The 13,345-nt window shown below is 39.3% G+C and overlaps 1 protein-coding gene across 1 annotated transcript in view; it reads left to right on the top strand.

Annotated features, from left to right (window-relative positions):
* rab27a (RAB27A, member RAS oncogene family) overlaps positions 1-13,345 on the top strand; it is a 43,749-nt gene that overhangs the window by 10,000 nt on the left and 20,404 nt on the right. The gene's annotated exons all lie outside the window — the stretch shown is intronic.

The raw sequence follows: 13,345 nt of genomic DNA, 5'->3' as shown, positions 1-13,345 counted from the left end.
CTATATTGCATTCAGTCTGCGGGTTCATCCAGTTGTCAAGGGGTCTTTTGTTTGGCAGGGCCTGTTCTGCTCTCTGTGATTCCCCGGGACACAGAACAGTTGTTCATTTTGCGATGCCACCTTAAAGACCAATTCCAACGGTTTTAAAAGTTATGAAAATAAATTATGATTATGTTTAGTGTGTAATAAATCATATATTCATTACCAAGTCATGTCTGTGTTGTAGCTGTATTTTTTAAAATTTTGCCAAAACTTTTGAACTGTGTCTTCAAGTTTTGTGAAATTATTTGCACAATCTGACCACTGGTAACACTGTTGAGAAACGAAATTTGTACGATGTACCGGGTAATACCAGAGAAAAAATTGAAACTACATGTAGTTTCCGTGGCACAGCTGGTTACACTACAAATACATGTTATGAATGAACATGGAGACGTGTGTGCACTGCTTACCGGGGATCGACCTGTGTGCCGGGTGTACTGTGTCGCATTCTCTCTTTTCCATCGAGAGTTTGTGCTCCTTTCTTCATGATTTACAAAAATGCCGAAATCATGCATCATTGGTGGATGTATATACTCTGCGAAAGAACTGGGATTGAAATTCTTTGAGTTCCCGAAGAATGAGAGCATTCTTTAAGTTTGCACTGTTGTCTGTGGCTATGCTTGCTCTGCATGCCTAAAGTGCACGCACTGTGGTATTTCTTGTCCACGGTAATACATCACAAAAATCAATATTCATTAGATGCTAATGAGTCGTAATAACATTTCCATTTTTACAATACCGGACTGGACTTGCAGGAAAAATTGGTACAAAAACTATGTTTTATTAACACAAAAAGGTGTATTGAAAGGGAGATACTGATATGTGCCACTTTTATTAGACTTGGCTCTTAATAACATTCAATATGAGAAAAGTTATAAATGGGTACCAATTTGAAGGCTGATACATGTACACAAGAGCATTGCAAACATCAATGATAATTTGCAACTGTAGTCGAGTGCTTACAAGTACAATCACCGTCTACACGGAAAACTTCAGATATTTTGGAAGTTGTTCACTGGTGATGGCTGTCCTTCATACATGTACGTGTACCTGCAATACCCGTATAGAGCAATCAACTCAGGAAAGCAGCCAGGCATGCAACCATATTGAAAACAGGAACTCCACCATCTGTACTGCTTATATTTTATAGGTTCTGTCTTTTTTATCCCATTTTATTCACATCTCAAATAATTACTCTGTGCACAGTTTCACCTCTCAGTAAACGTCTACCATTACAAGACTCAAGTTGTTTCAAGTGCACCCCGACAAAGTCTGGTCTTGCATAACCTGACTGAAAGCTAGCGGTATACCAGTACATGTATTATGCTCCGTCACAGATCATGTGTGCTGTAGATGGTTCCAAATTCAGAAATTCTTTAGCCCAAACCTTTGGCTTTTCTGATTCACTCAACCAGTTACGGTACAATGATAAATAATCACCCAGATAAATCCTTCAGGTATATCATTATGTGCAATCATTTAGGTTTTAACCTTTGGTAACAAAAGCGAGTTGTATACATGTTTGTGTATGTGTAATTATTAGAGCAAGACTTGCTGTTCAGAATGAACCCTGCTGGGCGCATCCACGTTTATTCACAACCTTATGAGAACTTGAGATACTGGACGGCTTTTGTGTGGCTATTTTCGTACATGTTCATGTATATAGATGCATCTGTATTGTGAAACAATGTGTCAACAAAGCCAGTACCCCCAAAAAACTGGATACTCAATCTGTAACGAGTGCTTAGTGTTTGCTCAGTGTGAACAATGCAAACGTGTGCGTGTACGCTGCAGGTCCGCACTGCACACTTGAATGACAGAAGCAGGCTATTGTACCGTACATGTACTGTACATGTATGTTACATGGACATATTTTTGCAAATGTTCTTACGTGTATGCTTTGCATTCATTCCATCTTATTTAATTATGTTCTACAAATGCACAAATGAATTAAAAATCTCTGTCCGTCACAGCTCCACAGGGGTAATAACAAGTTAGCGCTTTAGTTATTTAGTTCAGCACTACCATGTACTCTGTGATTGTAATATCATGGCAGTAGCACTGCCTAGCATTGCTGCTGTAAGTCCATCAGCAGTTCCTACCAGCCCATCGCTACCGGTAGTTAATACCCAGTCTCAAGCCAAGTTATTTCAAATTTATTGTGACAAATGCATTCTTTTGTCGTTCACCCTGTTACTTATGACTAGTGTGTGATGAGGACTTTAGACTGCACTTTTGGGGTACTTGACTTTAGGGACTTGTGATGGATTCAACTATAGCACTGTTAAAGAAAGTACAGTGTACATGTACCTTCAAACAGTGTGTACTTTTTTATACATGTTTGAATGAAGACTATAATTTTGTCTCAGTAATTGACCGTGCTGTTTAAGCTTTTATGTGTTGTAGCCTATTAAATAAGAATATTTCTTTTCATCATCACTTTCTAGACGACGATTTTTATCGTACATGTAGTTTTATTTTCAGTTAAAAAATTTCTATGAGCTTTGATGTGTGGTGTTTTTAATGTGCAGCACCATGAGGCCCATTTAAAGATGGAAGGTGCTTTATAAGCAATTAGTTTGCAGTTATCTTTGATTTACAGCCAAAGTGTACCATCCTACGATAGGTACAATTGAAAGTGCCGGATTTCTCTGGAAAGCCCAAGGAAGAGTTGAAGCTAGAAATCCAATCTGCATGTTGACGGTGTGTAGGAATCCCTAGGGACCAGAGCTGAATGCAAAAGATAACTTTTATAAAGACAGATCACCAGCTTAAGAGTTTATCCAGTGTGGATTTTAGCGCTCTCACCTGTTTAAAAACAGCTTACATGTAGGCTCTGGTGTACGTGTGGTTGTACCTTTACTTTAAAAAAATGAAATTACAACAATACCACTTTGAAGGTTATTGGCTGTATGCTCCAGTCATGCCAGTTTACCCTTAGACCATGATTGCGGTTGGCCCTTTGTAGTACAGACAGAGGTTGGGTAGTTTCAGTGAATTTCCATTGAAGTGCTCTACCTGGCTTTCAGAATGAAAGGAGTGTGGTTTTTATCCAAGTGTATGGAGTCAATGAGCCCTGGCTGGCCTCACATTGAGAGGGTGATTTTTTTTCTAAGAAATTCAGAATGGGTTGAAGAAAAATAGGTTTGTCCCCATCATGAATCTGTGACCGTGATTTGTATTTTTCGACAAGCATTCAGTGTACATGTACATATGTAGATCCCACAGTGCCAGTATGTGTGGATGTACACAAGAGTGCATGTAGGCTAAGTTGAATTTTGTTTTTAACAAAAGTTTAATTTTTGCGGTTGGTGTGCCGTTAATTATGCCAACTGGGTGTTATCACAACATTCAACAGGGGGTCTATTTCCATATGTACCAGTACAAGTAGGTTCTTTAGTGTGACAAAAGTGAGGAATGTTATTGTACCGTCATGCTCTGAAATTTGGTAATTGCTATCTGTAAAAAAAAAATCAGACAAGCATCCAGCCCCCTCAAAAAAGATGCGAAAACAAATGGTTCAAGGTACATGTCTAATACCTTCTGAAAACATGCTTTCAATATTTGTCCATTTTCAAATACGTACACTTACAGTACATGTACATGTACATACACTGTATGTACATGTATGTATTTTATTTTACAACTGGCTGTCATTACAGAGTGTGTGAACAATCATGCGATTCTTTTTTTCAGTGTTCCAGGAGGCAATTTTAAAGAAAATGCATACATGTATCTTTGCAGCCACATTCTTTTCAACCGTACTACCAGAACACGCAATACATGTACATGTATTTTCTTACCAAAATAGAAACTAGTAACAACATGTGTGGGACGTGTGTACATGTATGTACAGATGTACATGTAATCATCTGTATAATCTAAGTTATTTATATGCACCATTTTGGCAACAATGGTGACCATAATGGAACGCGGGCCGTGCTTACATGTAAAGGTATACATTTTAGTATAATTTCTTGACACCACTGGCTGCAATGCATGAATGTACATGTACCTACATGTAAATGTACACAGCTACTTGGTCATCCATATGCAGAGGCACAGCAGTACTGCTGTACAGATTTGCTACGAAGAGAATGGCTTGTTCTCGTGTGCAGGTACTTTATGTACATGAAAATCACTTGTAAATGACACATACCCCCGATACACTGAGAAAATGTGCGCTTGCCTGTGGGGCTCGCTCAAGTCTCCTTGGACACTGGTTGACTTTGTCTTCTTGTCTGTATTTGCAATCATCTAACAGTGGCAGACATGTTGTGTAGGTTTCACCAAAGGAAGAATTACCCATACCTACATGTACCTGTATGAAAGTGAGTCTCTCTAAAACACGATTGGATTCACTGTCGGCTCTGAGTTTCAATCAGAGATGGTCCAGCAACGTGGGACAGCCTCTGGTGCATATTTAGGGGATTTGTACACGTGTCTAGATTCATATAGTTTGGAAGGAGTGCCCAACCAGCCACCCAGTATTGCTTCTAGTGGCTGCTTGCTGTGGAATGTGTCTTATTTTATGTTTTAGTCTTTAGACAAAGCATTATACCTGGTACGTAGTTCAGACAATATCCAATGAAGTAAATCATACAAAAAAACAAAAATACAATGTATTACATGTATTATGCTTTGATTTTTTCACCATTCGTAGTTTAAATGATTTTGACACTGGTAACCCATTTAGTAAGCAGGAACTGCTAAATCACACAAACATGTATACCGTATGTACATGTAAGTGCGGCAATGTTTCACATTTCTCCAACTTGAATCTTGAAAGCAGCCACACTTACTTGATCATAACACTTCAGCTTCCACACCCCCCTCCCCAACTGAATCACAATAACTTGGACCTTTCTGGCAAGGTTCAGAACACTTTCATGTCTGTCAGAAATTAACCATTAATGCTTCAACCGTGGAGCTCTTGATGCCCCAACATACCCACTTAAACATTGCCCTCGCCCTCCCATCCACCATTCCATATTCAGCTTTATTAAAACTTGTGGAGGAAGTAAATACAGCCAGGGAAAGCTAGGGGCATCCGTCTTGGAAATGACGATATCTCTGAGGCTTGCGTTTTTGTCTTCGTGTTCAGGATGTTGCAGGGATGTTCCGGCTCGATCTTCACTCAGCTTTAATGAAGTACATGTAGTGTGAGCTCCAGGCCGATTCCCACTGAAAGAAAACAAAATGAAAGGAATGAAGATTGGCTATTCTGACTTCAGAATGAAGCTGATATCAAGTTGTATGTACATGTACATGTACGCTACTTTGACAGCACTTCTGGTTCTAAATACATGTACATGTACTGCATGTGTAGACAAGAATGGTGTACATGTACATGTAGTTGGGATATGAATATCTGTCAAATGCGATGTTTAATTAGAACAATAGCGTACAAGTACATAATTACTGGTACTTGATGTACATGATTGCGTCTCGATACGTACATGCACACCTATACATGCACTTGCAATGTGAACATATGGTACATGTATGTATCGTTACGTGTGCATGTATGAACATGTTACAACATAAAAGGGGCATGGGCAATACATTCACACTGTATAGTTAGTGATGTAAACCATGGTACCGTACCTTTCTTCATTTTGAGCAAAATGGAAAACTTGTGTATCACTTCTACTTGATCACTGGCTCTCCTTAACTTAAACAATCTCTGTTACGGCATGTTCACGTACTGGCTCTCTTTAACTTAAACAATCTCAGTTACTGTTCTCATACTGGCTCTCCTTATTAACTTAAACAACTCAGTTACTGCATGTTCACGTACTGGCTCTCTTTAACTTTAACAGTCTCAGGTACTGTTCTCATACTGGCTGTCCTTAACTTAAACAACTCAGTTGCTGCATGTTTACGTACTGGCTCTCTTTAACTTAAACAATCTCAGTTGCTGCATGTTCACGTACTGGCTCTCTTTAACTTTAACAGTCTCAGGTACTGTTCTCATACTGGCTGTCCTTAACTTAAACAACTCAGTTACTGCATGTTCACGTACTAGCTCTCTTTAACTTAAACAATCTCAGTTACTGCATGTTCACGTACTAGCTCTCTTTAACTTAAACAATCTCAGTTACTGCATGTTCACGTACTAGCTCTCTTTAACTTAAACAATCTCAGTTACTGCATGTTCACGTACTGGCTCTCTTTAACTTAAACAATCTCAGTTACTGTTCTCATACTGGCTGTCCTTAACTTAAACAATCTCAGTTACTGCATGTTTACGTACTGGCTCTCTTTAACTTAAACAATCTCAGTTACTGTTCTCATACTAGCTCTCTTTAACTTAAACAATCTCAGTTACTGTTCTCATACTGACTCTTCTTAACTTAAACAATCTCAGTTAACTGTTCATGTACAGATACAGGTAACAGCCAGAGTAGATTCGCAGTGAAATAAAAGAGTGCAGTGACGTACTTACCGGTACGTAAATTGCCTACCTGTGCTTACCATGGCAATAACAGTGTGAGAGGTCCTCGGAATATTTTGAGGCAGAGAACGTTTTAGCAGTACATTTGTATGTTTGACTTGGTCTGTACATCTTGTTTGGATACATCTTTCTCATGTTTGTTTAACAGCAAGGATTACTAGAGGCCTTTCAGTGTTTTGAGGTTTGAGAAGTTTGTTTTAAAGTATTTTCAAGAGGATGTGTTGGGGAAAAATTAAAAACCTTGGAGCTCATTAGATGGACTGGATTTGATTGTCACAAGTGCCCCTTTAATTTGTACCCTCATCGGGAAAGATGAGTTGAATAATCACAGTCGACAAGTTTGAAAACACAAATTCTGAACATGTATGTTCATGTACAGCACAGTTCAAAGCCTTCTTCTCTTGTGTCCTTAGTCAACCTTTTGTTGTGGTGGCAGTCATTGGAGAATTTTGGCTATTTACATGGCAAGTTCTATGTTCCCTTATAACAAAAATTTTCTCATTGTATTTGTGAAGCCCTCCCATGCAGCCAATCTCTGCCATGACAGAAAGTGGCTTTTGACATGTTTAACATGTTTAAGGGCATGAAACCATGAGGGTGCATGTTATATACACGTAGGTAAGGGAAACTTACCGTACATGTACCAGTAGGTTAGAGTTTACGGTGTTTGGATCAGATAAAGTAGAAGTGAATAATTGACAGTGATTTTCAGACATCTTTTTGTTCTTGTACATGTGCATGTACATCCATGCAGGTACATGTAAGTCGTATCGGATTGAAGACAGGTTTCGTGTTTCAACTTGCAAAAACATACTAAATACTGTACGTACTGGTTGCGGTAGTACATGTGTAGATAAATCCAAGGAGATGATATAATTGTGGTGGGTCCGCACACACGATCATCACATGCATATATTCTTAAATGGGACACATGCTTGCATTTGGTGAGTCACAGCATCCAGTTGGTGGAAGAGGCATGTGACACACAGGTATCATCAGCCTGCGCCACTATGCTAGCTTCTGGGTACGTGATTCTGTTCTCAAAATTAGTCTGGATACAATGTATACTCATACAAGTATGGCAGATGTATAAATTTGTGAAGTATAGACATTGAGACAATTGTTTTAAGTGGATTTCTGGTTTTTTTTTTACAAAATCTGTCAGTTTTTCCTTTTTTCTGTCTCTTTGGCTTTTTGCATTGTGCAAAAAAGGCATTCCTTATTTCCTTCTAATGTTACTTTTGCGTTTCTAGTACACGGACACGTATACATGTGCCATGTTTACCTAGGTACATGTACATGTTTGTATACAGTAATGTCATCTACTGTACATTGTACGGTACATACATGTATGTGCATGTACCGGGACCCATTAAGTTGCAAATAAGTTGAACACTGAGACCTGATGATGACTTACCCGACCTGAATCACACAGGGTGTGAATAATTCATCTCTCGCCATGACCATAACTTGCTGAATACGTACCATATGTGTGAAACTCATTCCTATAAATATTCTTTTCTGCTGCCTGTTCTTGGAGCTACAGTGATCTTGCTGCATGCATGAGTGTTCATTGTTGATACTGCTTTTGCATTATTTAACCCGAGTTCTGTAAGGAAAGCAGTTTTGCATGAATGTGCGCATCAAGATGCAAACAAAAATGCTTCGCATGTATCTTCTAGGCCCTATTTTTACACAAATCTGATGCATTTTACTCATATATACTGTACATGTACATGTAGGTCAGTGGTCATTTTTCTTAAGATTTTAGTTAACAATGTTGATTGAAAGCCAAAGAACAGTGTTACATTTATTTGAGATGTACCGGTACATGTAACGTTAAACTAAGGGAATTTTTATCCGGTGCTTGAACTGAAGCAAGAAAATGTGATTTTGCTCCCCAAAACTGAAAAGTTGAAGTCAGGTGGGCCGTTGGCCGTCAGAAGGAATAATTTGTGCATGAAGGAAAGCAAGTGTAGTGTACCGGTATTCCCTCACCACAAATTACCAGTAGCTACTAAATCTTGCGCCTCTATTCATGCCCTCTGTCTCTGTAAGTGGACATCGCCAAATGTCAGCAGTTTTGATTGCCTCCGCGTTTGCATTTCAAATTGAAAGTGCATTTTAGAGTGGCAGGAGGGTACGTGCTCAGGCCAGCGTGATGATCTCTCGTAGAGTTTGTAAAACGACTCAGGGGATGTAAAGATAGCTTTGGTATGGGAGATATATATTTTATTAGTTTTTATGACTCTCAGTGACAGTGATGCAGTGTTTGTGCGGTATTTCTCCAAGACACTTGGGAGTGCATACAGTAAATGTAGTTTTCAACTCCTGATTACGTTACGGTACATGTACAGGTACCACTGCATGCAATTTTTGGGATTTTGTTTTGCTTTTCTTTTGTTTGTTAATCTGTTGTATCTATACATGTAAGGTACATGTACATGTACAGTACACATGCCGGCACTGGTATGTGCTTACAGTACATGTACATGTACATGTAGGTTGTTCATAATGTTCAGGATATTTAAAGTTGTTTGTTTAATATGCCCATTTTAAGAAAAGGTATGTACCGGTACTGTGTATGCAGATGTTCAGTGCAAAAGACATTGTACATGTAATGCAAATGGTTACTACATGTATTTCAGTGTTCATTAAGCCATGGCATGCAATTTCATCTGAATCAGATTACATTTGTAATATACATTTGCAGAGTTCATTAGGCACATCAACAACATGACAGGGCTGATGAGAAATTTTAACTGCCCAATGACGTGTCTCCTTGTGCATGTTGTTCATGCCGCTGACAAATTTCTTTTCAACTGAATACAAGCTCAGCCTGAAAATCTCTGCATCTTAAAATGGAAATGATTCCAGAAGGTGTCCACTAAGCTGTTGGGTACCAAGGTGGGGGGTCACCAAAAATGGATAGGTGTCAACTGTCCATAGCGCGTTACCCCGAGCATTGAGTCCCCTCCGACCAGCTTTTAATAATTTTTTTTTTAATGAAGATATAACATATATGTACATGTGGAACTACATATGGCTCTGATATGGCTGTAGCAGTACATGTATTCAAGTCTCTTGTGGTGCAGTGGGGGGAGGGGAGAGACTACATACCCTACATTCTGGTCTTGGCCCTCCCTCATCAATGATATTGATATTGGTACGCCACTGCCTGCATGTATGCTTCTAGTCAAAGCAGATTAAACTTCAAACTTGGTTCACAGTGGCTTTTTCCATGAAGGAATTTCTGTTTGGTTTGTCTTCTGGGTGTGATTGATTTCCAGATGAAAGTCATTTTGATCAGTCTATAGTAGAATACAGATCACAGCAACTTAAAAGTCACAAAAGGTCGTACAAGATCAAATATCGATGTTTTTCAGCTTGGTACTCATTTCTCATTTAAAAAAATTACACACGGTATTCACCACACTCTGGTTTTAATCCGCTCTCTAATGCCCTGGTCATAAGGCCAAATGTATTGTATGAAAGAGCCAACAAGATGACATCACTTACAATAAACCTACCGGTATGCTCATGATAGTTTCTATTATGGTGTACTGGTACAGTACATGTGTGGTGCAGGTTAAAGGCGTACATCAATGCCTTTTACATGTACTCTCAAGATTAACTGATGTCGTGGGTCAGTGTTTCTGAGAGCTCTACGTTCTGTTTTATATGGATTACTTTGGAGGACTCTGCAAAATTGCTGGCCTGCATAACATTACTCACTGTATTAGATAGAGATACATGTAAACTTTATTATCTCTTAATAATAATAATCGAAAATTTATTGTGTGCCATTTCCATAAAAATGATCAACAGTGCCGTGTACACACATTAAGGAAATAAATGGATTAGTAATGAATGAGTGTCACGGCGCTAGTACCCAAACTGAAGTACGGGGATACGTTGTACGTCTGTCTCGCCAACAGGGAGACTAAATTTACTTAGACCTGTCCCTTCTGGCATCGGTGATGTCTACTCGATCTTTCCTGGGGACAGATGCCTCAAACCCTACCTACACTATAAGAGAGGTAACTACTGGTACCGGGTCAAATTGTGAACCCCAAATTTGTTATCTGGGAACATTTCTGTGAAAAGGATTTTGGCTGGATTATTGCCATATACTTACACAACAATAAATTGCCAAAGAAATTGAAATCTGCCATAGCAATGGTTAAGAAAATCTAGAAATTTTCTGTGCACAAATCAGTGCAACATTGAGGTTCAGTGCGATGACATCATAGTTCCGCTCATGAATATGCAAATAGCATTAGCATAAAACCCAAAATCATCCAAAATGGGTTAAAATTGCAAAACAAAAATTTAAAATAAGGTTAATTGAAACCCAAAGATGCAATTTAAAGGCTTTTTAGTAAAATTTATAAAAATATTTCTATTTTTTGGTTTCTTTAAAAAGACAAGTTGTAACTTTACATTTGAAAACAGCAAGACTGTTCGCTCTGTGTGTACCATGCCAAGGCATTCCATAGTTTACATGTACATGTGTAGTAGGAGCAGTCACTGCAAATGCTCTGTCACCAAGTGTGGGTAACATTTTACCACTAGGATTTTTTAAGAAAGGGTTGTGTTGTTTGCTGACCTGAAATGATATCTACAGTACATACATGTACATGTAGACTCCTTCGTAATGACAAGATCCTGTCAATATCAGGGAGCAACACCATGTATGGCTTTGTATGTTAACAAAATTATTTTAAAGTTAATGTTCTACAAAAAAGGTAACCAGTGAGGTGACGCAATGTTGGTGTTACATTTATACATGTGTTGAAACTTGGGTGTATTCGGAAGAACTCTAGCTGCAGCATTTTGGACTCGCTGTAATCTCATTGTGCTGTTGGCAAAAGGTACAATAGTCTATAAACAGCTGCTCACAGATGCATGAATTAACACTGAAAGAGAATCATGAGGGGGAATTTACTGATGCGCTTAATATTGTGAAGGTGGAAAAATGCTGCACAAGCCTCAGTGACGTGGGTGTCCATCAAACCATGATCTCAAAGTCCTGACACACATGGATGGAGGGATTGCAGAATCACCCACCATGACGTTGGAAATGTTGAGTTTCTGCAACCGTTGCCTTCCTCCATTCACGCTTAGCGTCATTGATCAACAGCCTATCATGCAGCATCCAATTTCTGATGTCCTGAATACAACTTTCCATTGCAGCTAGAGCAATTTGTCAGGAATTGTCATCAATGATAAATACAACGGTGTATCGTCTGCATAACAATGAACATCAGGCAAATAGTCTTCAATGTCAAAGATGGTCTTGAATAAAGGTACATACATGTACATGTACGTGTAGAGTACAGGTTCCGGTATGTATGCATTATGTACGAGGTAGTACAAGCATAATTTACAAGTACTGTACAAATTCTGTTTGATTTGACTAGTTATTAGGTTGGTGTGCAGTTCATAGATAAACAGGTGTACAGTTTAAGTGCGTAAGTGTTCCAATTTTGTTTGCTTTGCTAGCCTGTTAGTAATTTTACATACATCACACATCAGGCAGATACATTGTACAAACATGTACGCGGATACAAACTGGTACCTGTTAGAACATGTATAGAAAGTGCCAGTGTTTTGACAGACACAATTCTGTAGCATCCCATTGGCACAAGAAGTGTCAGTAAATAGTACATTTGCCAGTTAAGGCCGGATTTTCTTACACAAAAAAGCTGCTGGGGGTGGGTTTTGTCCCCACAAACTCTTCCACTTTTTCACTTTATTTACGACGCCCATAAAATGTGTAGGGAGGCACAACTCTTGAGTTAAGGCATCAGTACTAGTATTTTCATTCTTTTGCCCATTTTTTTTCCGACAACCCTGATGAAAATTGTGGCACTTGTCCACACGTCAACTGGTTGACATACCAGTACAAAAGGTCCATAGCATGTAGAGGTGTCACCCGTGGCCATGTGACATGTGTTTGTTTTGATGCAAAAGGAGTTTCTGCATGTACATGTAATTGTAACGTTATCTCTTGTTAGTGTGGTTTCGCTACCTACATGTAGCAAATTGGCTCAACCAAACCATGGTGCGAAGGATGTTTTTAATCCCCATAGCTCTTTTGTGTATGATGGGGGCTCCCCAATTCAATTCTAATTACTCAAGAAAGGCATTGTGTTTTTTGTTTGTTTGGGGATGGGGCCACTTAGTAGCAGAGTCCACGTTTGGATCATCTTCCGCACTTTGACCCAACCGAGCACGATACGTTAATGAACTTAACATGTACATGTACGTTAATTGCAGGAAAAAAAAATTGTAAACAAGTGTACACATCCTCCGTGGAACAAATAAGTAAAGTTTGTGTTTGTTAACACGTCATCCGGCGTCAAGTTAACCACTTGCCTTCGGGGTTCCCAGTACCCTGTACCTTGGGTTTGTATGCATAGCCGGGGTGCCTGAAATCAGACAAAGGAGAGCCTTGTAACAAAAGACAGTACTCAAAACAAAAGACCGAACTGCTTGGAATTGCCATCATTTCTCAACTGACATTAGCGGAGGTAATCCATCATTGTTTTGAAACAGTATACCACTGTTTGCGGCATTCAGTGCCTGTGGATTATCAGCGGGGACAAAAGTGCTCGAGCACTCCAGCAATGAGCAATACAGTACCACTGCACGCTAATCTAACTGCATTTGAAAAGACACCAGGGCCGTTCAGCACCGCACTGGGCTGATTTTGGGAACAAAGAAAATAACGCAAAACCACACCATCTGGGCTCTCTTTACTGGGTGGCAGGCCTGGCTGCAATGCTGGGGCGTCAGTGGAAGTTGTCTGTCAGATTAGAGTAGCCACCAGACAGGCATTCG

This window comes from Acanthaster planci, linkage group LG08 (assembly GCF_054643075.1).
Source record: "Acanthaster planci isolate LZ-2023a linkage group LG08, COTS_SCS, whole genome shotgun sequence".
In the NCBI taxonomy this organism is placed as follows: domain Eukaryota; kingdom Metazoa; phylum Echinodermata; class Asteroidea; order Valvatida; family Acanthasteridae; genus Acanthaster; species Acanthaster planci.
Note: the sequence above shows the minus strand (reverse complement) of the source record. Positions and strands in the feature narration are given on the sequence as shown.